The sequence below is a fragment of the Zerene cesonia genome, chromosome 29 (genome assembly GCF_012273895.1).
Source record: "Zerene cesonia ecotype Mississippi chromosome 29, Zerene_cesonia_1.1, whole genome shotgun sequence".
NCBI classification, from domain to species: domain Eukaryota; kingdom Metazoa; phylum Arthropoda; class Insecta; order Lepidoptera; family Pieridae; genus Zerene; species Zerene cesonia.
In genome coordinates, this window is record NC_052130.1 from 1,992,930 (window position 1) to 2,020,889 (window position 27,960).

At 31.9% G+C, this 27,960-nt stretch overlaps 1 protein-coding gene across 1 annotated transcript in view; it reads right to left on the minus strand.

The window, feature by feature from the left end:
• Positions 1–21,679, minus strand: part of LOC119837862 (ABC transporter G family member 20) — a 61,897-nt gene extending 40,218 nt beyond the window's left edge. Inside the window, exon 1 of the mRNA XM_038363641.1 lies at positions 21,523–21,679. The gene's annotated coding sequence lies outside the window, so the exon portion shown is untranslated. The remainder of the gene's footprint in view (positions 1–21,522) is intronic.
• Between the last annotated feature and the right edge of the window lie 6,281 nt (positions 21,680–27,960).

Consider the following 27,960-nt stretch of genomic DNA (forward strand, 5'->3'; position numbering starts at 1 on the left):
TTCGAAATTCAAATGTAATATTTTTTTATAATTAAGTGTAACAGTATTTATGGCCAGACTAAGTATATAATATATAATAATTTTGGTTCCAATACGGAACACTCCTTTCATTTTACAATAATATACAATTGGTGATGGATGACATTGTGATGAAACCGGCATGCGCTTGAACCAGATGTTTTGGTATATGCTACTTATTAACGTGCGTATGTCCTAGATGGATTATAAATAACCTCATTGGACTGTGTCCCTACAATTGAATCAAAAATAAGCTGATTGTTTATTACTGCGTTAACGAGAATAAAGGCTAAAAACAATTATAGAAATAGATATAGACATACTTTTATTAGCCACTTAAAATATACTTAAATCTAAAAAAATAATATGCAAACAATAATAGTAATAGTGCCTAAAAGGCTTCCCCGTCAGCAAAGCAGTAACCATTTTAAGAATAAAATGTATGCAGTAATATTTAGACGTAATGATTCAGTAATAAATATTAAATCGAGAATATATTATGTAAATAAATATGACATAAATGTGTGTATTTACAGTATACATAGACAAATGCGAAAGTTATTCATTTATGAAAAAACATCACTGACATCCCTGGGAGATAAGACTCCATATTTCACAATTCTAGGATAAGGATCCACACCAATCCGTGGAAAACCCGCGGAATTATAGAATAACAAAACCAAATAAAACAATCGTACTAACCTCTTTTTGGGAACGTTGGTTAAAAATTATTGCTAATGTAACACTTAACGTTTATTGTCGGTATTTCCTCATTAGAACTAGTTTTTTTGGTTTTCAGAGTCATAAGTTGCTTACAATTTCGACATAAGTTATTACCGTGTTGTGTGTACATCGCAGTACCGTAGGGTTGCCAAAACTTGCTAAAACTTAATTACAGTAGCTCATAAGTCTTTGGCAATATTGTTAGGGTTGTCACCTTATTTTTTTCAATGAAATAAATTTGTAGGGTTAATAAAATTTTCATATCTATTTAATAAAAAAAGAGAAAAAAAGAAGCAAAAAGACACTCTTATTTAAATTTCCAATTACATTTAAAAAACTCCATGTCATGAATAGTTCACCCTTTCAATCTATCGTGATTTCTATACTTTCAAAAATGTTTTCAACCAAAATTATCTCAATTTTGAAATTTGAACGGAAAAATTAGATTAATTGGTGACTAGAATACTTATTAAAAAAAACAATTCCTAGACTATATATTTACAAAATAATCATTCTGTTTACTAAAAAACATACATTATCTCTAAAAGCATTGATTCTGTTAACGCATTTACAAATGTGCATTACGCAATTTGTGTCAAGTGACAACCCTGACCGCAGGGGTGACAATTCCGCGATTCTTTGAACTCATAATGTAACTCGTGACTAAGTTTTATTGTCCTCACACTGATTCTGTAATAAAATACATACATGAATAAAAACTCATAATTCGTCTAACTTCCCCTTAAATAATAATACGTTGAGGCATGAAGAATAGACAAAAAAACAAACACACAAACAAGCAAACAAAATACTTTCATATTTATACTGTTAGTTAGAAGTTAAGCATACATTATTTCTAATGTTTAAATATTTTTAAGTAGTAATTTAATTAAAAAATGATTTAAAGATACCTATAAGGATACTTTTTGGTTATAATTAAAGAAGCTTCAATAATATAGTTATTTTTACAAATAGGTTCGTAATCAACAATCAGTTAAATAGTTTTATACGTTACTCTCTATAAAACAAGAATTACGATAATAACATTGACTATATCAACGAACACAAAGCAAATAAACAATCGGCAATTGTTATAATTTGTCGAGACAATTATACCTATCAATTAAGAGATTAAATCAATCAAATACAGAAAAATAACCGTTAGATAAATAAGAGAATGGTTAACTATAATATTACGTTGAATGTAGAATGCTCGGTAAGAAATAGAGAAGAAAGAAAAGAAAGAACACGAATTCGATTACTGTGGCGGGATCACGGGTGGCCGAGAGGCTAGGCGTTGCTACAGTTTGGCAAAAAACGCGGGTTCCCTCCCGCCTCGTGATCGAATTTTTTCTATTCTTTCCAAAGTTGCTATAAAATATAAAATAAATAATTTATTTTAACACACACGACGTGTCCCAAGAACCTAAGGCATAATGCCTCAGCTGTGATTTTCTGTGTCACCCTTCTGACATCTGGATTGTCACCTGCTTTTCGTAATAGCGAGGTCCAACATCCCATGCCATGGGTTTCTTACGGCTTGTGACCTTGCTACGGTTTGTTAATCTGTCTCAGATACAATCAATATCACTGTCACTCAATAATTCGTAATACGCATTACGCGGAATATGCTGACTCACCAATGTTGTAATGACGATGCTTTTGCAAACCGTAATGCGAGATGTTAGCCCAAGGTGAATTTGTTACGAAACTTTGAAATATGGCGGGTAAAAAGCGGTACGTATTGCGCGCGATTGTATAATTTTGATAGTGGCGTATTTGAGCGTCGAACCGAGGGATCCTGGGTTCAAATCCCGGTGGGGAGGCACAAAAAAAAAGTCTCGGTCTGGCAGGACACAGAAGGCTGATCACCTACTTGTCCGTAAAGAAAATCGATCAGTGAAACAGATGTACATCATCTGCCCCATACCCCACTAGGGGACACGGGACTTCACTTAATATGTTTGTTGCTCATGTCTGTAGTAATTATGTAAGCTAATAAATACTTGTCTGCTGTTTCAATCAATAGAATTCAATAGAATCAACCGATTTATCTCACCTATTCTTATACTTAAGGACATTGAATCCTGGCGATCCTAATCGAGATAATAAGATAACTTCTGCTATCTTTCTATCTTTCCTGCGACTACGCGGACAAAGCCGCGGGCGGAAAGCTTATTAATGCTTTTTATGTGAAATATTATATATATAATTTGTCGATGCATTTTTTGCTCTGAACAATTACAAATTGTAATCTTACCTCAGGATTCTTATTTAAAGAAGCCAACCGGATAACCGAATTCAAAATAAAAAAGTCACAATTACGAAGCATACATTAAAGCAATTTTTTTTTCCTGTAGTTGTTCCTGCCTGGTAGAGATTGCTACCTAGCGATACGGCCGCCTTCTGCTTACTTTTAATGTTATGTTAAGTTTTTCCTTTTTTACAAGCAATAAAGAATTTCGTATAATTTTTCTCATTTTTATTAGAGTTTTAAAAGGTTCTTAATTGGATCAGGTAAAGCATTCCATAATTAATATTTTAAAAGACCGAAGTATCTAGCATTGTAGCAAAAAATTGATAAAAATCTACGTGGAATATCGTTTAAGTATGTGGAAATACCATTTTTTTTACTTGAGCCTAAAAAAAGATAATAACCGACACATTCAAATATACTAGTATTTGAATTTATATGAATACCAAGCTGATATAACAAAAGCTACATATGAACCTTTCAGAACATCCTACATATATGAAAAAAATCGGCCAATCCGAGTTGGACTCGCAACATTAAAGGTTCCGTACAAACAGCGTGAAGAACCCCTGCAAAAATTGGTCACCCATCCGATTTATGACGTGCCAACCGTTACTTAACTTCGATTTTATTATTTCTGCTATAGCGGTCAGCAGAAATACATCATATCTAAAAATATCAACTGCCTGACTATCACGATTCATGAGATACAGCCTGATGACAGACGGACGGATGGTGAAGTCCGTAGCGAAGATAATAGGGTCTCTACCCATTGGCTACGGAGCCCTTATAATCAGAACAGGTTTTAAGGTAACATCTAGTAACCCCAAGTCTGTATATGTATATAAGAAATAATCATCGTTACATTCAGATTTATTCGATTTATCTTTCATGTATCACCACACCGTCAGATTTAACACGCTGTCACGTGAAACAGGACACAGTTAGTAAATTTATATCTGTTAAATATACACCTATTATATCATAAAATTAGCATTTGATATTGATTATAGTTAATATATTTTTTCTATTTATTACATAGCTACCAAACTGTGTTTAAAAATTCTTTTTCTATTTGAAAGCTTTACATACGAGTAATGTTTTGTCCTGGGTCAACCTCGTCAAAGCTAGCGTAAGACAATTATTGGTATATCACAAAACACTTTACATCAAATCTACAATAAAGGCTTCATTTTTGAATCATTTTATGGGAGTACGTAGTTTTTATTTTGTGCATATACCCTTGTATATAACAATAACTATGTACTTTATAAAATCAGCTAGCATTAAATCAAGAAAACACAAGTATACATACTGCCATTATGACTATCCTAGTAGGACGTTAACAACCTATAGGTTTATCATTCTCTCTGCGAGTAAATTCCAAGATAAACAACTTCATTTAGTAAAATTACTATATACAAAAAAGTAAATTGACAATAACGTATAATATCTCCCACTTAGATTTAATAGCGCTTATATAAATCAATTTAAGTTGAACCTCAATTGCCTGTATCGTTTTACTAATTGTTACGAAAATTGCTATCAAATCGCTAAATAATCACATAACAACGCTAAGTATACAATTTACGTAATATTGCAATAATGTAATATCGTTTAAATATCGTCATTTGACATAAGTGGTCCCTCTTTTTGTTGGTAAAACGACATCACAAAAACGCATCGTGTATGACATGACTTAACCTGTTGTGAACTTCGCACAGAGTAACTGACATTCTTGTTAGAGCAAAAAAACGTTCAAAATAGACGTACGTACATATTTTGGATCTGGTAATTTTTTGCTGCTCTGTAATTTATGGTTGTAATATTGCCATAAATAATACGTCTGTTAAATTTTTTGATTGGTGTCTTATGCAAATTTTTAAATGAGTTAACATTGAATATTACATGAATTAGTTAATGAGTACATTTTTATGCTGTAGCGGACAACTGAGCTGGTGGCTCGCCTGATCACCACAACATTCGCAAATGTATTAAGAAAATGAAGCATTTGGAATATCCAATAATATCAGCACCTTATCTTACTATCCTACTAATATTATAAATGCGAAAGTTTTCTTTCACGCAAAAACTACTGAACCGATTGCACTGAAATTTGGTACGTAGTCAGCTAGACAACTGGAATAACATATAGGCAACTTTTTATCCTGATATTCCTACGGGATACGGACTTACGCAGGCGAAACCGCGGGGCGCACCTAGTTTATTATAATTTAGCAGTGTTCCGTGATGTTTTGTGTGTTTTTTTAAATCGATCCAATAATTCCTGAGATAAGCGTGTTCAAACTAACATACCATCTCTTTATATTATTGGTATAGACATAGATTGTTTCTTACATTGTAATAGCCACGTGTAGCAATTAACAACGTAATTTAATGATATTTCCAATAAATATACCATGACTATTTAAAGGGTTCAAGTTTTATACCTACATCATCACAACATAGTATGAAGCAAAGTCGCTTCCTGCGTCTGTCCTTATGTATGTATGCTTAGATCTTCTGAACTGCACAACAGTTTTCGATGGGGTTTTTTGTGAATAGATAGAGTGAGTCAAGAGGAGGGTTTATGTGTATAATGACGTCTATAGAACTACTCCGAATTTAACGCGTGCGAAGCCCCGGGCAAAGGCTAGTTATAACTACGTAATTATAACTAGCTTTTACCCGTGACTTCGCACGCATAAAATTTCGTGTAGTTTAATAGTTTAGCAAGGCATGTACAAGTCTAATATAAATATATTATATTTTATACATAAATGTATTTAAAATACAATGTCTACGGATATCTAAGATAAAAGTTATTTATTTTAAAGCAAACCTTTATTTACAATATAACAAGGTCTTTACAAACGGAAGTCTACGTATTTTTTCCGCTCATTACGTTGCCATTGAAGACATCCTGTGTTATTGGATTTTTTCTTAATGAACAATATACTTAATCCTTTTAAAACTATTTATATTATAAAACATAAATTATTCATCATCAATGGCTACATTTTATGTATTATCCTTTGTTTATTATAAAGTAAGAAAAATAGGTATTTTTGAATATCATTGCTAAAGTTTCTTGTAACTTAAATGCGCAATCGAAAAGCAATGATTGTCCCTATAACGAGTTTATCTCAAAAGACTTTTCATACAGGGCAGTAACGAGTTTTAAATTAGGAACCTGAAAATTGTTCTATAGTGTCTATCAAAAGTGGACGATTTTTTGTCTGTGAAAAAGGTGGCGTGATATTTTGGCGCGCTGCTTTTAAATTAGGAACGTGAAAATTGGTTATAAGTCTTCGAAGCTCCGACCAAAAAGGTCAAATATTGTGACGGAAAAGAAAGGCTTAAGATTGAACCAGTTATTAGAAAAATCGGAAAATTAATCACCTCATTTTATTGAAATAATGAATACATAACTATTTCATAATAAAAAATATCTCTAATAATTCTGTAACAATATTCAAAGATTTGTTAACAAAATATTAAATACCTTTAAGAAAACAATACATTCTAAAAACCGGTGGCAAATTCCATCTAAGGTCAATGTTATTTCTAGATTCTATACCTAAGAAATGCATGCACGTGTTAATTTTTAATGACATGTTTTTCCTACTAGTTCGAAATACTTGTCAATAGCTTGTTCTAAGTAAATTGATATAGTATGTTTCGTGATTAAATATATTTTTTTATTACAGCGGGCAACTGAGCTGGTGTTTCGCCTGAAGGTAAGCGATCATCACCGCCCATGAACATTCGCAGAGTTACTGCCTCTGCGAATGCGCTGCCCGTTTTTAAGGGGTAAGGGATAAGGATTTTCAACTTGAAAGGAATGGACTGGGAAGGGTAGGGTAGGGAAAAGGAAACGGGCGTCCGGCTCCTCCACGGGCTCCCCACTCACCGTACAAACAAACAAACATACTCTTCGGCTTTATAATATTACTATAGATACATCAATTTATTACATAAATCTCAAATTTCATTCAACCATGTCTGCGTATTTTAATTTTTCACTATTTTAAGAAGTTTCATGCAGATTTATGGGAAATTAATTTCAGGTATGTATGATACTAAATTCAATATTTACAAAAATTCAACTATTCTTTCCTCATTAAAAACTCGTGTGCTGTCCTACTATCCTACTAATATTATGCGAAAGTTTGTAAGGATGTATGTGTGTTTGTTGCTCTTTCACGCAAAAACTACTCAACCGGTTGCAATGAAATTTGGTACGTAGATAACTGAACAACTGGAATAACATATAGGCAACTTTTATCCCGATATTCGTACGGGATACGGACTTACGCGGGTGAAACCGCGGGGCGCAGCTAGTATTTGCATAAGATGATAACCCTTCACAGTATAATAAATAACATTTTTAACAATATTCTACTAACTTGCTCCATATATATTATGTTCAAATTACATTAAAGATCTAGCAATTGCAATAAAAATAATTAGATATTACGTTGTGTTCCGCTCTCTTTCGTTGAAGTGTTAGACATTCTGATGGCAATTACATCAGATCAAACGCCATTTCCCAACATTTTATTCATATAACGATATCTATTATTGTAAGGTTTATTTAGAATAAACAAAAATATGTCAATAGTTTTTACACATAAAAGGTCACCTACATTTCTGGGGAATGAAATACCACTCCTGGTTCTAAAATGGGTCTAAATGACAAGAATTTCCTATCCTATAATACCTAAACCACGTCTATAGCTTGAAAAACCACGGAGCTATCGAATAAGATAACCGAAAAAAGTACAGCGGAATTGAATACTTCTTTTGTTTTCACGAACTTCGGTTAAAAATACTATTAAACATGTTTCGCAGTAATTTACTTTAGATACTGAATATTTTAGAGCAAGTGCGATCAAACTTAACCGTTGTAGGTCTTTATTTACCATGTTTATGAGCTTCACGTTAAATGAAACGCTAAAAAATATTTCGCTAATATTATCCGGAAAATATAGAAGGAAGGGTTGCCACGTTAGCTACTAAATTGGATTTATGAGAGACGTTCGTAAAATCTCGATTTACTTGTACTTGTGGGTAACGCATTTATTGGGAGAAAAAAAGATAGAAAGGTTTGGATTATTTATTAATCATTTGTATTGAAATAAAATCCCTAATAAGAGATAGACATTATTTTGTTTAGCAACAAATCGCACCCACATGTTGTAAAGTTACTGGCAACATGTTGCAGGCAACACTGCTGCATAATTGAGAACGCATGTTAAAAAGTACTCGCCAGAGGAGCGATAGTATTCCAACTACATTGTTGATTAACTGTTGCTCAACAAATACTATAAGACGTGTATAAAACTGCATATTTATAAATCTTATCGTCAATTGTGAATATATTTCTAACGAACGAGACAAATTCTTGTCAAATGCTGATAATCTAGGCCAAGATAATTTGCTAGGTATAATTTATTTATTCATTCATATTAATAATAATTAATCTTAATCATTGAGTCAAGATTGAGTAGCTGTATCAAAGAACCGAATGTCAATGTTGAGAGGGTCAGTTTATGTCTAAAATACGATCATAAAGTCACGATACAATCATAGAAGATTATAGGGAAACAATTTATATGTATACGATAAATATTATTACCATAAAGGCTTTAGTTGTTACAATATCGTCACGAGCGAGTTATACTCACTCGATATCGTGTAAACTGTAAACCTATTTTAAAATTGCATCACGACGTGGAATTTTTCGGAGCAAAATAACCATAATTTTTATTGTTCTTTAACATCAATAAACGAAGCGAAGAAAATGGGGTAAAAGGTAGGATTATGAGTTTTTAATTATTGATGTTGTATTAAATAATAAAAATTAAATATTATAAGGAAAGTTGAAGTTAATCCGCAAAATCCTTAAGCTGTTATGTTTACTCTTATTTAGCGGGCAAACGAGCTGGTTGTTAGACTGATCTATAGTATTACTAGGTGCGCCCTGCGGATTCACCCGCGTAAGTCCGTATCCCGTAGGAATGTCGGGATATAAAGTTGCCTATATGTTATTCCAGTTGTCCAGCTGCCTACGTACCAAATTTCATTGCAACCGGTTCAGATGTATTTGCGTGAAAGAGCAACAAACATACACATACAAACTTTCGCATTTATTATATTCAGTAGGATTTTGTTTGTTCATCACAGCTTTTTACAGAGTATCAATTTATTAACCCAAAAGCTGGAACCTCCCATGTCCCATTTAAATTTGGTCCAGGTCTGACATTTTAAAGACGATTTAATGTTTTGTAAAAAAAGAATTATTTAAATAAGAATAAATGTCAATGTCTGAAACGAAAGTCATTAATGATTTCCAGATTAAAATGGGAACAACGTTTGCGTATATCTTTTGTAATATTTAGAAAGGGGACATACCACGTCGCAGTCGAATAGCAATGACCTGCTCTTCGTTTGAAGGTCATATCGCGGATGTTTTGATAATTTATGTTTCTGTTATATATCTTATATTTTCCGTGATACAATGCAAAATGTGCCTTATTTGTATAATATCTTTAAATTTAAATTTAAAAAACCCCAACCCTGTTTTGTGCTGTCGGCCATCTTGAATTTGTTATATTTACATAGTATTTTACTTGTCAAGCCCTTTCATGTGATTTCCATATGGACGGATGGGCTCAACCGATTTTCATGAAACACATTACAAATCATGCTCGAATCTTTTCTACAGAAACTGCTTCCCGAACTGGTGGTAAATATTAATTCGATTATTTCTTCTCCAATTCAAAACTTAAATTATTCATTCAAGTGGACTTCCTTTAGAAGCGCTTTTGAATTGTAAATATAGCACTATATTATAAATGTGAATGTTTGTTTGGATGTTTGGCTGTCAATCACGCTGATACTACTGAACGGATTTTGATGAAATTTGGTATACAAACAAGGTATGATCTGTCTTGGGTAATAGGAATTTTTATCCCGATTTAATGCTTGGGATATAACATGAATCTAGATATCCGGGCAGAGCCGGGACAAGCGCCTAGTACATAATATTTTCCACTGCTTCGTAAGGCAGGTTCAACAGAGAAGAGCCGGAAAGAAACATTGTTGTTATTTCATTAAAACTACTAAAATAAGTCTAGATGAATTAATGTTTGAGTTACAGGCGTGTCTTAACTATGGTAAAAAACAAAACATACCAAACTAACAATAATCTTATGAAATATTTATAAAATAATCACAATCGTGTGCGAAAAACGCGTTTCTCATACGCTGTATTGTCATTTTAACCTTATTTATTCTCTTACGTAAATCTGTACTTGACATCAAATACTTGCCAAAGGTTAAACAAGTTCATAAGGTTTCTGTTGTTGTATTTGTTCGATGTGGTTTGTTTATCTGTTCATCTACACTTATATTGAAAGTTTGAGAATGTGTGAGTTTATTTTATGTTTTAATGTTATCTCTTGTTATCTCTAGATTTACTAAACCGATTTTTAAAATTTTTTTATAGACAGAAGGCTCTGTGAGTGTCAGAGGATTTTGTTTTGTGTTTATCCTGGGTCAACCGGGGAAAAGACGGGATTTGTGGCTAATTTTATCATAAATTTGATACATAACTTTTAATATATCTAGTTAAATTATAGGAGTATTAGGAAATTCACATTATACTTAGACACAGTAAACACATAATTAACATCTATTTTGAAACAACTCAAAAAATATGAGGAGATTGTCTGTATATTTTGTGTTTGTTACCTCTTAATTTTTTACTGGGTGAACTGATTTTATGATTATTTTTTTTTTTTGAACTGGTGCCTCCCATGTGGTTCTATTTCTATGGCTCCCCGTGACCACGCTCGCTGTAAAGTGTTCGAAACGTCGGTTTAATAAATTTATAATATAATGAATAAATCGCGCTTCAAGTGGTATAATAATATCAAAAATCAGTTCAGTAGATCCAGAGATTATCCCATACAACGTCACAAGCAATCTAAATTCGCATATACAAAGCAACATAATATGTACCCCAAACATAATATGACTAAAGAAGTCGCAGTATATATAAGTGCATATTTTGACATGTCACGTTAACACTCAATACAAAGAAAATTCCCCGTACATTATTGGATGACGAAAACGTGACAAATATAGCAAATTCTTGTATCACTAGCAACAAATACTCCGTGTTTTTCTCTCGATCACGTCAATCAAAGAAATTCTTTCATATGCCCTTCAGATAATAAGACAATTTCACGGTATTGTTTTGCTTTATTTCATTCAGTTTTATTCTATAGTTATCTTTGAGTATCTATTACTTAACAAAGTAGTTAATAGAAGGAAAGAAAAAAGTATGTAATCTAATGCAGAAAACTTTAAATGGATGAAATAAAAATAAATAAAACTGCTCTTTTCGGTAAGCTGTGGCTTTATTATGTTAGCTTACGGCGGTACGGCGATACGGCGGCTTATTAATAGAATTTTTTATTTCAAAATGGTAGTGCGGACGTGGTCCAATGGCATTTATATATCCGATGGTAGATCTAAATCGGATCTGAAGCTCAAAGTAAACATAAATAAATGTAGGTTAATGTATATATACATTAATTTATGTCTCTTTTAACTGTCTATTTGTTGGGTGGTTAATTTTTAAAGATTAAAAAACCAGCTGAAGGCCTCCCAGTAACGTTCACATGCAAATCGTTTTAGCAGAGATTGAGCTACTTCGAGGTGTTGTGGATTTGAATAGGATTGTAACTCATTATAAATATTAATACTCATATTAATATTTTTAGTAGATAACATCACCACTGCTCAAAACGGTGAAGGAAAACATGGCGAGAAAACCGGCATGTCCGAGAATCAAAAGTTCGACGACATGTGACATCTGCTAAACTGCACTTGGTCAGCGATTATGGCCTGAACCCTCATAGGAGGCCTGTGTCCCAGCTGTGGGAACATATAAGGGCTGGTGGTGATGATGATGATATTTTTCTATATATCTGTGGTAAAATATATATAATTAATGGATAATATGTGCGGAGCAGTGGTAGCTAAGTGATGACCTCGGCCTAAAATTAAATTCGGGGGTTTCGAGACCAGACAAGCAATTAATATGCGCGTTATTAACATCACCACTGCTTGAGGCAGTGAAAGATAAGATTGTGAGGAAATCAACGTATCCAAGAATCAAAATTTCAATGAAGCATCTGCCAAACCGCACTTGGCCATCGTGGTGGATGGCCTGATCCCTCATATTAGGCCTGTGGCCTAGGCCTTGCAGTGGGATTAAATGTAGGCGGACTATATGCGCTGCCTTTGCGTTTATCACCAAAAATAGAGTTCCCTAACAATTACAAGGTTACAAGGTTATAACATTTTTTATACATAAGATATGTATAAGAAAATTTATTGAATTTAAATACAAACGATTTAATATGTGTAAATAACTACACTCACACATCATTAAATTGTTTTATTGGTTCACACAGGAAATATCAGGTATTTTGTAATTAAGATCGTTCAAAGTATCTACTTATATCTAACCTTATAAACTTATACGTAAATCAGTAGGTACCTACTCAGGCAAGCTAAATATTTCTTTCTAACCGAATATAAGAGAGATCGAATGTAAGTATCCTGGCCTAGACAAATGACAGACGCTTCTCTTTTCAATTTCAGCAAGCATTTACGACCTAGGATAACAAATGATGGGTCTAAATATCTATGTACAATGGTGACTCAGTGAGGATAACCTCTTACCTTCACTTAAAAGTCCGTAGCTCGAGGCTACTGCTATAAAAGACTACTACTGTATATATATGGTATACTGCAAGAGATGCAGTCTGAAGACTCACAGTTTCGAGTGAAATTCAGGTAGCACAAGAAATAGACACCCCCATCTATGTTTAACTCAGAGAAAACCTAGCAACTTCCTGAGAGACCTATGACTTAAGAAATCAAGGGCATTCCACACAAACCTTCGGAATTATCGAGAAAATATAAATATCACGAAAAAAATCTAATGAATAATTTTACGGTTCAAAGTTCCTAATATATCTACACCTTATTTCATCTCGTTCACCTTGAAAACGATCAAAGTTTCCTACTTATATTAATGTCCGGACTAAATCAAGTATATAATTTGGAATAAAAACAAATTATGCGTACATATTTGAGAAAAATTTGGATATTATAGAATTGTATTAACAATAAATAGACGCTCGGGCTCCCGGGTCCAAGTGGCCATAACTGCCAATGACACTCTCAGATTTATTTCAAGCAGGCAACAGGCTTTCTTGATGAAAGAATTTATGTAGTCGGCCCAGTGGTTTTTGCGTCAAAAACTCAAAACCACTGGCGAGCTATTGGGCTGGTTATTCGCAGAGGTAAGGCCGCTGTAATTGCCTTGCCAATTTTTAAGAAATAATGGATTAGGAAACTATTGACCACGGGAATAAAGAAATGGACTATGATTATTACAACATGTGACCGATGTTTCGGACACTTATAAGCGATCATAGACACGGAGACTCTCCCCGAGTCCCAGTCTTTAACTTCTAAAAGTATGAAACGGAAGAAAATACTAAGCTATCAATGATTTTACAAGTAGGTCATTAAACTAGAATAGTACCTACGCGATTATCTATAGAATTCTTTATTTCGTAGCAGACAATGAGTCTAGACAAGTGAATTAAATTTAAAATTTAATTAAAACACAACCGACCATATTGTTTATCATCATTTAGGTATATACTGGCACGTCAAAAATTACTTATATCGTTTTTGAAAACGACTACGCCTATATTAACTAAGCATAGCTTGGCCTACTGCAAAAAATTTGCTTTCAAATGAAATCGAAATCGGTTTATCCGTTTCAGAGCTACGATGAGTCAATACACAATAGAAACACACATAGAAAGCTATCAGAATCTTAGAACGCGAAGTCAATCACTTCATGCGTTTGTATTTTAAGAAAAATGAAGCAAATACGTATTATCAAGTATATACACATTTACTTAACAGTAATCGTATCTATAAATAAGAATAAGAATCCTATTTATTAGAATGTTTATTAACATTGCATTGGTGTCTATATTTTTACGCAAAATGCTACTAAAATTGGACAACATTCATGAATAATTTAATGTTAATTGTAATGTGAATACAAATTAAATACAACAGAAATACATAATAAAGACTATAATGTCGCTAATGCGTTGATCTGTTTGAGTTTACTTGCCTCGGTAAAGTTATGTCTAAAAGTTCACAGAAAACCGCTGTGAAATAGTAGCATGCTACTGTGTTTCGTTTGGTGAGTGGGAGAGCGGGAGGCCCTTATCCTTTTCCTTTCCCGTCGTCAATACTTTCCTTATCCTTTTTAAGCGGACAACGCATGCACAGCGGCCCTACCTCTGCAAATCTTCATGGGTGGTGATCGCTTACCATCAGGTGAACCACCAGCTCAGCTCTGCTATTCATATAAAAAATTATCTCTTCAATACAGAATAGTTGTTTCATTAAAATCATTACAATCATTTGATAAGTTCTTGATACATAAATAGAGCTATATAATTGTAAGTTTTTGGGAGGTCGATGACTTGCTGTTAAACTGTCTGTAAAATCGTATTTCTTTTGTTAGTTCGTTATATTCTTTTCATAAACGAACTATTTAATGATTTTTGCAATTCGGTAAAGTTCCCTTTTTTTATTCCAGTAGCTAACACTAGCGGTCCGCCTCGGCTCCGCCCGTGATTACGTTCATATCCAACGAAATCGATCCAGTAGTTCTTGAGATTAGATGGTTCAAACAAACAAACTCATAAGCTTTACATTAGTATAGATTACAGCCGAAAACAGTTTCTAACTCTCATACAAACCACATATCATTTGAAGTCTAGTGAAATACATATATATTCCGTAGGAGCATCAAGACAATATGCTCAAAAGCTTAAAACCTAAATCAAAATAAGATTCGAGAGTCAATGGCCGGGATTTTTCCGTTAACATACCGACTCTTGATAAATAATTGACTGCACACGCTCCACGGCGTGTTAAATCGATTTTCGTACCCATGCGGCTTAAATTTACCCTTGGACTTAGAATCTATAGTATAATTTATATTGTTCACAAACTAGTTAGTTAATGTTTTAATAAAACTACCTAACCTATATGTCTAACTCAAATGTGACAGGCTGGCATAGTGATCTATCAACGCACAGCCCAAACCACTAGACGGATCGGGTTGAAATTTAGCATGCAGATATGTTATGACGTAGGCATTCGCTAAAAAAAATTTTGATAAATTCTACCCCCAGGGAGATAAAATAGGGTATGAAAGTTTGTACTGTGAATATTTATTAAGACCGCGCGGGCGAAGCTTCGGGCAACAGCTAGTGGATAAATAAACAATTCATTATTAAAATGCTTTCTTTTTTTATTGATATTAACTTAATATACTATTTTGCATGATTTACATACAAAAAAACGTAGTATTTTTTTGAATATTGATTCATAAATTATAATTTTCATTGTATTCTCATTTAAATCTAATTGTGCATATTTTATCATTATTACTTTGCTTATTGTAACCAATCATTGTTATCTAATTAAATTAATTTTCAATTTGTTTTTATCATGCATTTATTTTATATTGGCTATTGACTGTAAAATATGATCAATGACTCCTTGTCATTTTAAAACAGAAAAAAATTAATTATAGCATTAATCTCAAATAGCATATTTACTATTAATGTAAAACTGAAGAGTTTGTTTGTTTGAACGTGTTGATCTAAAGAACTATTGGTCCGATTTCGTTGAAACACATTTTGAGATCCGAGAAATCCTATCGGATTGGAAACTATGAGGGGAAATGTGCGGAATGACGAACTGAATTTGATGATTCTCTTTTTATTTGAATGTTGATGCCTTCCGTGTGTCCCATTTAAATATAGTCCAGTTTTAAACATTTGATAAGTTAAAATCATTTTTGCATTGAATATTAAATATAAACAGTTTTATCGAGTTTATAAAACTTGTCATTCGATATTAGGAAATTCATTTATAAACGGGTAGTATTCTAAAAACGAAAATAGTTCTTCAAGGACTGAACCTGTTTTAACATTAAAACTATTCGAAAAAGATCTATAACTATCTACTAGCTGCGCCCCGCGGTTTCACTCGCGTAAGTCCGTATCCCGTAGGAATTTTGGGATAAAAAGTTGCCTGTACGTTATTCCAGTTGTCCAGCTGTCTAAGTACCAAATTTAATTGTAATCGGTTCAATAATTTTTTCGTGAAAGAGTAACAAACACACACACATCCTTACAAACTTTCGCATTTAGTAGGATTAGTAGGAAAGTAGGATAACATATGACATACGCATCATCGGTACACAAAAATATACAAATAGGTCCTTACTAAATATAGAATACCAAATGATGTCAAATGTTTTAATTATATTATACTGTAATACTCACATTATAAATCAGTATTTGGTTCAAAATCCCTAATGTAAAAATAAATAAAACATAATAGATGGAAACTCGTTTACGATTCAAATACATATATTAAAACATATTTGATATTGACCCTCCGTTGTATTTTCATTTTAGAAGTAAAAATAATTTCACGTCAAATTATTAATCCCTAAATAATACTTACCATAATTTTACATATCATCAAATTATTACTAAAAAAAAATAAAAAATAGCGGAAAATTTTAATTTGACCATTCGCGGTCGTAAGTCCACAGATGAGATATCATCGAAGGTCACAAATTATTATTTATATCCTATAGTAATCTAATATATAAAATTCTCGTGTCACAGTTTTCGTTGCCATACTCCTCCGAAACGGCTTGAGCGATTTTGATGAATTTTTTTGTGCTTATCCGGTATCTATGAGAATCGGCCAACATCTATTTTTCATCCCCCTAAATGATCAGAGTAAGGCAGAATAGCGTTTGCCGGGTGCAGCTAGTATATATATAAAACTCAAATGTGACTGACTGACAGATATAGTGATCTATCAACGCACAGCCCAAACCACTCGTCGGATCGGGCTGAAATTTGGCATGCAGATAGATGTGATGACGTAGGCATCCGCTAAGAAAGGATTTTAACAAATTCTATCCCCGAGGGGATAAAATAGGACATGAAAGTTTGTACCATGAAAATTTATAACGACCGCGCGGGCGAAGCTGCGAGCAACAGCTAGTTATATATACAATCGCGAATTCAGTATAGAATTACAAAACAAACACGTTCAATGTCAACCCACTCATCTATAACGTGTCGTGAACATAATGATACCTTTTATTCTTAGAAAATCGTATCCTCGCACAATCCCGCTGAAAATTATACGCCACAGATTATACACAAGCAAAAGTTATGTCACAGAATGTAGACTATAAAGAACAATGGAACCGATTCAAAAATTCAAACGTGACGGAAATTCGTAGCTGGCCGGATACAATGAGAGCGCCGGAAAATAATTAATTCTCAAAGAAATAAAGCACAGATTAACAATTTTATTTTAACATTTTGACCTGTTTGTGTAGCAGTTCCATTAAGTGAAGAAAAAAACCACATTAGGAGTATAACCTGTTTAATAAGGGCTATCTTAAGACACATCGCAAGTCGGCGAACAAAATCTGACAAAATGTAGACTCTATTGCGAAAGGTCCCTTACTCAATAAAATTTAAACGTATTATTCTTAATAACGCGTTCATAGGAAGCTATGAAGGTTTCCAACTATATGTTCGCTTACGTCTTTGGTTTTTGTATATAAGAATGAAAATATAATATGAATTATGTATGTGTATATCATATTTTGTAAATATATATTAATTTGTGTTGGTGAACCTGAACGGAACAGATTTTAATAATTTTTGGTTTGTTGTATTTATTCCCACTTTGGATTTATAATGTTAAACATTTTAATAAAAAAACGCTTGTGTCTGATGGAGGTTGTAAGTTTTATATTATGTTATATGAATTTAATTTCAAATTATTATTATGTATTCTTTGTTATATGTATTTACGAAGTGTTAAAAGGTCATGAATTGAACCTTTCTTTGAGTGAAAAGTTATTTTGTCCATTCGTTTTATTATTTCTATTACTGTTCTAACAGTTTTAACAAGAAGTTAATGACATATTAATTTAATATATATGACAATTTGAGCGATGAGCTTAAAAATTTAAAAAGTAAAAATTGATAATATAAGTAAAATAAATAAAAATTATCGGCTGTTCCATATGTATCGAAAATATGATAAATTTAAAATCAAATCGAGACTATAAACTTTAACAGTATTAAAACGTTTGATATAATTTTATTGAAATATTTCAAAGGCCAACTAAAAAAATATATGTATTTTAATACATTTTTTGTGTACTTTTTTACAGAGCTGAAGCCTGCAGTAGTTGTATTTTTATTGCTACATATATATTATATTAAATAAATAAACAACGAATTTTCCATTATTATATTATCTGCGAGTTAGTCCAATTTATATTAACCACATCCGGTTAATATGTCGTGTTAAAACCTCATTAAATATCAATTAATGGGCAAAACTGTAATATTTCAAACGTATGTTATTTGATATGGTTTTTTAATCACAATATCCACCTCTTAAACTCCCGATCATATTGTAGAGAAATTCTGTCAGAACCTATTTTTTATATCTAAGCTAGCTGCACGCTGCTATCTTTTAAGATGGATCAAACTGCACATGGTGATCAGATTTAATTTAATTCGATTGATTAGTTTAGGATTTCATCGCTGACAAACAACGTGACACGTAATTTCAATTAATAATATAATATTGAGATATGACATTTTAACAGTTTTTTTTTATATTTTTTTATTTTATTTCCTTTATATTGTGTGCATATTGGGTATGTCTGAGAATCGGTCAACATCTTATTTTCATACCCCTAAATGATAAGAGTAAGGCAGAAAAGCGTTTGCCGGGTCAACTAGTATTTTATATTAATTTATAATAATACCCATAGGTATGTTTATAATGTATTCAAAACGTATGATCTCTTAGTTCAGCAAATAATGCTGTTTAAACTACTATTTACATATCATAAATACATATTTAATTTACAATTGTGTATATTTTTAACAATTATGTTATGAGTTTAATATATGATTTTATTACATCTGTAGGTCATGCAATTGATTTATGGTTTCTAAACAACATCTATTTTTCATAGCCTCACTACCTTATTATAATAGTAGCAGTAATAAATATACAATAAATAATGTTTTATGTATAAAGCTTTTCTATGGAAACACAAATATTTCAGTACATACGATATCACACTAAACTAAACAAAACTCATTACAAAAAATACAACAAAAACGTATAAAAAAGAAATCTACACACATCGCATATGACTTTTATCATCAGCGATAAAAATAATATGTGATAAACAATAGGAATATGTAAGACTGTCATAATAACATTCAAATAATATATGCAATACCTATATATATGCTTATATACCCTTTACATTGATATACAGACAAATAAATATTCAGATAATAAATACAGACTATTTTATGTTTGTAGTCAAGGAAACTGAGTTGAATTATCATAAAAAGTTTTTATATGTTTAGTGACAGAACAATAGAAATAATATTTGCCCGAATTGTAGGAAAATACATATTTTAGAATGGCATTTAACGATACATTTATGCGCTTCTTATCTTAGACATTTTTTAGTAGACAGTAGCGATACTAGTTGATATATTTCTTCATTTCTAATGAAGTTGGAGAACATACTCCACATAACACAATCGACCGAGAACAGAGTCGTCATTAGGTCCATATTAATTATATGAATAGCAAATTAGATAAAAACTTATGATTTTTGTTTATAACTTGTCGAATATAGATAATAGAGGAGTATGTACGGGAAATTAAAATATTGAGTACCAAAAATAATTTAAATTAACTTTAGCCCGCGGCTTCACACGCGTTAAATTCGAAGTAGACACCCCGCACCGGCAACCTGCACTTGGCCAGCGTGGTGGATCCTCATTGGAGACCTTTCCCTGTAGTGGGTACATATATAGGCTGATAATGAATTCACAGCTGAAGGAAATCCTGCTGTACAAGCATGCCCTACGAATTAACATACATCAACATAAGCTTTACAATATATAATACTAGCTTTTGCCCGCGGCTTCTCTAGCGTTAATTCGGAGTAGTTTAATAGATATTATTATACGTCCACGTAACCACCACGGGAACCTTTCTCTTAAATACTCTATATATAAAAAAAACCTACCAAAATCTATTCCGTAGTTTCAAAGATTTAAGCATATATAGGGACATAGGGACAGAAAAAGCGACTTTGTTTTATACTATGTAGTAATTATTGTGTGCATGTCAAAACATTATAAGCCTACAAGCAAATACATAACTTGTAAAAATGAATAAACTACAAAAAACTGTAGTTTTTGCCCCGTCCATCTGTCCCTGCATCAACAATTCAGACGTAGCCAGTATAGACTTGTACATCTACATTTTTTTTATACTGTGTCTTGTGTAGGTACTGATGTCTTTTTATAGCTATGCAACTATTTTACATGTCTTTGTTTGAATTGTTCTTGCTGATCTACGCTAGTATTATAAAGAGAAAACTTTTGTATTTTGTATGTTTGTAACGTTTTCACGCAAAAACACTGGACCGATTTAAAAAATTCTTTCACCATTAACAAGCTACATATTCATAATAAATCGGATTCAAAAGCTATTACATTATAATTTTTTTATTACTTTATCATTATAAATAATATCTACTAATATTTGTAGAAAAAAATGTGTTTCAATATTAATATTTTATCGTTAATATCTTAATAACTGAAACAAAGGCATAGGCCTTTGTTTCAACGATCTCTTGTGGAGTGTTTTTTAAAGTTGTACGATAAAATATAAAATATATATAAAATTGTGTTTGAAAATAAAAAATTGTGAAATATATGTATTTAACGATCATATTTTATTACAATGCGGCACAAGTTAACTTTGACAATGTCATATAAAATATAGTGTATGAGCGTCTTAGTGGTTTTAGTCACATATAAAACGTAGATTTTTATCTTTTTTTAATTATTATAATACAAATCTGTCTAGTATTATCCACAGTTTATAAATAGTCATTATCGGAATTATCTCAAAGAACGCTAACCTACGAAAGAACCTACGTATATTATAAATGCTCTCACGCAAATTTATAATACAACTATTTATCTAGTAGAAATAAATCTACATTCTTAAGTGCTTCGTAATATGTTAATAATGCTAATATCACTTAATTCTATAGTCATAGAATAAATATATAAAAATACTAGCAAACAAAACGAAGGCTTGAACGGCCTCAGCACGACAGTTGACGCATCCGCGTTAATTGCACAAATCAAGAAGCATTAAAAATCAATTTATTAATAGCCTTAATAACCTTGTGTATACCAAAAAAAAACAATATTTTTCCAAATGCAACCTACCTCTTTTGTTGTTCTTCCTTTTTTATATTTTATCTGCGTCTCACTGAAACGATTCCATAAACAATTTTATTCACACACAAACTGGCGCGCAAAATTCAAATTTCGAATTTGGAACGTTATACAGACATGCGCGCGCACACTGCACGCTCACTTAACACTGAACTTGGGCTTGACTCTTGGGCAATGAGTTGCGTTGCGTCGGTAGAGCTGCTTGCCTTCACAAGCGATCACGCAAATCAATCCCTTATTTACATACAGGTAAGAGTATAATACCTTGAAAGGTCACGACCATTAGACAACCTGCGGATGGGATTTACGTATTTTCCAAATGTTTCAGAGTTAAAAAAATATTTCAATTCTTAAAATAGTTCCAAATTTTGTAATACCATAGAAACATGAATATATTACGTAGATAGAAAATAAATTTCGTTCATTCTTTGTGTCTCAATTAAGAAATTAAGGTATAAAAGGCTTAATCTATTAAAATAAATTACCTGTATAATTTTATTAAGCTATCGGCTAGTTTCATCCTTATAAAGTACAGTTAGTATTATATTATCTGTGGTAAAACAAAATATAATATAATCGGTATCTTATAAGACTATAGAGTGGATGCCACTAGGGTATTTTGTTAATTGGCAAGAACTGCTATTATGGAATTGAAAAATTATAATTGTCTAAGAATCCTCTCAATGAAGAGACCACAGCCTCCAAGTAATGAAAAAATTCCGATAAATACACTTACTTCGAAAGGTACTTATCATGATTATTAAACAAAGAATCTTGGATGAATGCCACAGGAAATTAAATATGGTAGCCGACTCATAATTACCGCAAAGAGTCACAGATGCACTTTTAGTAAAAAGTATTATAAATATACTATGTTCAAATAGCATATAATATCAATTTAGGAAGATGACTTGGTTTTATATGTGTACATTAAAAGAAGTAATTTAAAGTATATTAACTCATTTATAAGCTTTTACCCGCGGTTTCGCACGCGTTAAATTAAGAGTAGTTTAATAGTTGTTATTATACATATAAATCTTCCTCTTCTTTCACTATAAGTAAATATATAAAAAACCCCAATAAAATCCGTTGCGTAGTTTTTAAGATTTAAGCATAGGTATGGACATAGGGACAAAGAAATTGACTCTGTTTTATACTATGTAGTGAAGTATATGTAAGGGTATTGAACAATATTTTGATTGACTCATTATATTCTGAAATAGCTAAATATCGGAATACAAAATTTGATTCTCATTGACTTTGCTTTATTAGTAACTAGATTTTCTCTCTAGATACACTAGTGGTCGTAAATTAAATAAAATATGTTTAAGGGATTCATTGACATTACTATTTTTGAAAGAATTTTAAAAATCCAAACGATTTACGAATAGGTAAGCAGTTTTCTGAATCGAACCTAGTATCAGGCAGAATAACATAAAACTCTCATGTTCAAAGTCGTTATTACTCATAAAGATATATCAAATCTGTCCTCTTTATAATATAACATAGGTATATATTACTATATTTTTACTATAGCATATTACCTGCAGCTTCGCCCGCGTTGAGCAAAATAATTTTTCCCCTTCAGGGTTAAATTTTCATTGTCCTTTCTTAATGGATGCCGATGCTGCTGCACACACACACACACACACACTCAATCACACACACGCACGCACATCACACAGACTTTAACTTCGACTGTCAATAGGGGTTTCTGAAAATCAGTGCTGCTAGTTGACTCAAGTCACTGCAGCTTTATACTGAGAGGCCACTTTTGATAACAGACGTTGCCGCACGGTACTTGTGTTATTTTTTAGGTTGTAAGTTTTAAAGTGTAATATTTTGTTCTAGTTTTTCAATTCTTTTTAAACATTTTTGTTCTGTGTGGCTTTGATATCAATAAATGTTTTATTTATTTATTTATTTTATTTAAATTATAACAGCAACCCTTTCTAACGTTATTGCATTACAACGTAGGCAACCACTAAGAATTTTGATACATTCTACCAACATGCAAATAAATTTTGACCACGCGGCCGAAGCCGCGGCAAGAGCTAGTAAAATATAAATGTTTATGATGATGATTCATACTTTACATATAACACAGAAAGCAGGTTTTTTTGGTTTGTTACACGAAAACTCCGTGGGTTTTCGACTGGTGTGATTTTTTACGTTTTTCGTGTGTGAGATTGAAAATTGTTTTCAATTGACCCCATTTTAGAAATCGGTAATCTTTTTGGTAATAGTCTTATGTGATAGTACTCAAACTTTACAACTTGTATAATGGACGTTTACATTTTAACGTATGATCATATATATACACATACGAATAAATATGATATACTAGCTGTGCCCGCAGTTTCACCCCCCCTTATAACCTGATGCTATACAGCCGAAAGCCTGTATGGGCTATCTAAATCTCAATGAAAGAATTTTTCAAATCGAACCAGTAGTTCTTGTGTTAGCGAGTTCAACCAAACAAAGAAACAAACTCTTCAGATTTATAATATAAGTACAGACATGAAAATGAATTTCCGAATCAAACCTAACGCTGGGTAATTATTCATTTAATTCTCTACTAAGCACCACCTTGCAACACTATTTGTCCATTCAAAACTATGTTTACTAATCAGTATATAGGCTAGGCAAATAATTAACTTTATACAAATTCTCAATGCAAGAGTGAATTTGGTCAAAGGATAGTTGTCAATGACATTATATCATATTACTAGCTTTTTTAGGCCGCGGCTTCGCCCGCGTAGAATTCGCTTACATCGCGCGACATGGTAAGGAGTATTTTCTTCGCATTAAAAAGTATGGTTTGTTCTTTTCCACGTTTAGCTCCACCTTCACATCAAGTTTCATCAAAATCGGTTTGACGATCGAACTTTCATACAAACTTTCATCCCCTTTTCCAACCTTTTCTACCCTTTTTTCGCGATAAAAAGTATCCTATGTCCTTTCCCAAGTTCAGTTCTATCATCATACCAAATTTTATCAAAATCGGTTCAGTGGTTTAGGCGTGAAAGCGTAACAGACAGACAGACAGACAGAGTTACTTTCGCATTTATAATATTATTATTATTATTATATTATTATATTATTATATTATTATATTATTATATTATTATTATAGTAGGGATAGTAGGGATTAATCAGTACCTGGATGACCGAGCTTTGCTCGGTATTTTTTTTTCTTTGTTTTAACTTTAATTATTCGCCAAAAAATAGTATTATTATTCGCCAATAGAAGTCAGGAAGAGTCATAATAAATTGGGACTACTCAAACGCCTCCTATTAGTTAAAAAAGTAAGTTTAAGTCGATAAAACACGAATAAAACACGAATATGACATTTTCTAAAAAAGATTCCTAGCTAGATCGATTTATCGCCCCCGAAACCCCTCATATACTAAATTTCATGAAAATCGTTGTAGCCGATTCCGAGATTCCAATTATATATATATACATATATACAAGAATTGCTCGTTTAAAGATATAAGATAGTATACAGATGGATCAAATTTAAACAGAATTAGATACACAAACTTATAAGTATATTATTATATATTTTACTTTATGTCGGTTACGCATGTGAAGCCATAGGCTGAGCTTATACAATATAAAGTTGTAGTTTCAAGTATGTTGATTCATAAAATATTTGTTAAGGCATTTCCATAAAACCAGCGAACGGTAAACATTGGTTTTCCCGTTTATTTGTAATTTGCTCTTTTGAAATGAATTAAATTTATTAATGTTTTGCCATGTACTTAATAAAACAATTATATTACAATGACATTACTAGACGCTCGTCCCGGCTCCGCCCGGATATCAAGATTATACTATCCCAAGAGAGCATTTAATCGGAATAAAAATTATCCTGTACCGTAAAGTAAATACCCCTGTCTGTGTACCAAATTTCATCAAAATCCGTTAAGTAGTTTCAGCGTGATTGACGAACAAACATCCAAAAAAACAAACTCACATTTATAATATTGGTGTGATTGTTAATTTAATTTTCGATATTTATTATTAGCACAGCCAAACTATGGATAGAAAGTATTAAAATCTATAATTTGTAACATAACTTATACAAAAAACGTAATTTATGCATCTTATAAATAAATATAATTAATTTCGAATAAATTACTACAGATATAAACCCTTTGTACTGTTATTATTACATTCTTATTAACATTGCGATCACGTCCCACCTCATGTTTTCATCACGTAATCGAATGAATTGTAAATTGACCTCGAATAATGCAATTCGCCTGTGTATTTCATTTGTGTAGATACTTTCTTTATAACTCATTAACATAGTCGGCCCCGACTTTGCCCGTGGTAGATATATAGCCTAAAGCCTTCCTCAATAAATGGGCTATCTAACACTGAAAGAATTTTTCAAATCGGACCAGTAGTACCTGAAATGAGGACGATCAAACAAACAAACTCTTCAGCTTTATAATATTAGTATAGATTAACGTAGTCCGTAGGTTTCGCTCGTGGTAAATACATAGCTTATATCACTCAAGAATCGCTTACATATTCAACTATGAAAGAATGTTTGGAATCGGCTGAGTTGTTTCTGAGATTAGCACGTTCAAACAATGAAACAAACTCTTCAGCTGTATATAATACTACCATAAAGCAGCATTTTTATAGGGCTAAGAGTGTTATTGACATACTTCGACGATCTTACTACATAACTACGCTCAAAGCAATATACGTCTACAATCAAAATTACGTTTATTATCCTATCCTGACCTATCCTATCCTACTAATGATATATGTAAATGCGAAAGTTTGTGAGGATGGATGTATGTGTATGTGTATGTATGTTTGTTACTCTTTCACGCAAAAAATACTGATTGCAATGAAATTTTGTACATAGATAGTTGGACAACTGGAATAGGCATATAGGAAACTTTTTATCCTGATATTCCTACGGGACTACTAATGAAATAAGTTTTGAAATATGTCCAGTAACTCAAAAGAACATCGTCTTCAAATAATCTCATATAGTATTAATTGCTTTGAGTTGATACTTTTTTTAGTTTTACGTGTCGCAGTGTTTATAACCACCATCTCTACCACGACATGACCGATTTTAATGTTTTTTTGTGTATTATAGAATTAAAAAGGCGTAAAATGTAACTTACATATGTACATATACAGGTTGCTCCACGCCCCGGCTCCGCCCGGGTAGTTTATTGTAATTGAATGATATAAACTATCCTATATTTTAAATTGGACCAAACTGCATATGGTGTGCAGTTTTTATCATAATTGTCATTTAGAAATCTCCATCAAAAGGCGCTTCTAAATTTTTACAAAAATGCTTATATCCTTGAAAAACACATTCATATTGAAAACATGTTGTTTGCTCATTTAAATTGTAATTAAAACTAAAATTTTTAGACGGATTTTCTGAATTAATTATAACACGAATAATTATAACGAGCTTTTGTTGCTCATAAACACAACAAAAAGTGCCTTAGTTATTCATATATACATATTTTTATACTTTGAATTATTTGATGGTTTTACGTACATAAATTTTGATAACATTACATTATAAATTTGCACGGAAATTTTAGATTTATTCAATTTGAACAAAAAAATTGCGTTTGATTTTATTCGTTTTTATCTGATAGATATTTGAAATTACACGAAATATACTATTGTGATATAAGTCTAGATTAATGTGGATTTTCATCCGCTAATATAAAATGGAGGTTAGGTTATATTTCGTCATACCGCAGTTTTGTACACGAACAATGCATAGTAAAATTTATTTTACAATATTTATTATTTATTACATACTAGTTCAAGGTACAGGCCAGGAACGTGTACTTTACACAATATAGTATTATCTTTTATAAATACATATTAACATGATTTTTTATTTCAGTTTTTAAGCCTGATGACACGGCCTTCAGAACATCGTAGATAAATGCCCAATTGTATGGATTAATCTAAGTAAAAATTAATATATATATATAATAAAAATTAATTCACAATCAGGGATTTTTTTCTTCTTCTTTGATCAAAACTTATATGGGATTAATAAAGTCCACGAAAAATATTAATTTATGCATATACAAAAATCTATATAATAAGCGATACCAATTCTCGAATCCCAATCGAATAATTACATACTTTGATCGTCATATCATTCCAAAAAGAATAGAAGATTTTCTCGAGACCCGTGATGACCCATTTCCATGCATATAAAAACAAACACAGTCGCCCGCGGAATATTTTTTAAACGTTAATTATTCATTTAAAACTGCAAATGTCTTGTAATGTATATATCATGCATGTATAATTTTAAGGTTCTTAAATTTAAATGTCATATAAAACAGATTTTATAATTTACCAACACAACAACATAATATTAAAAAAGCATTCCTTTGTATCTATTTGAA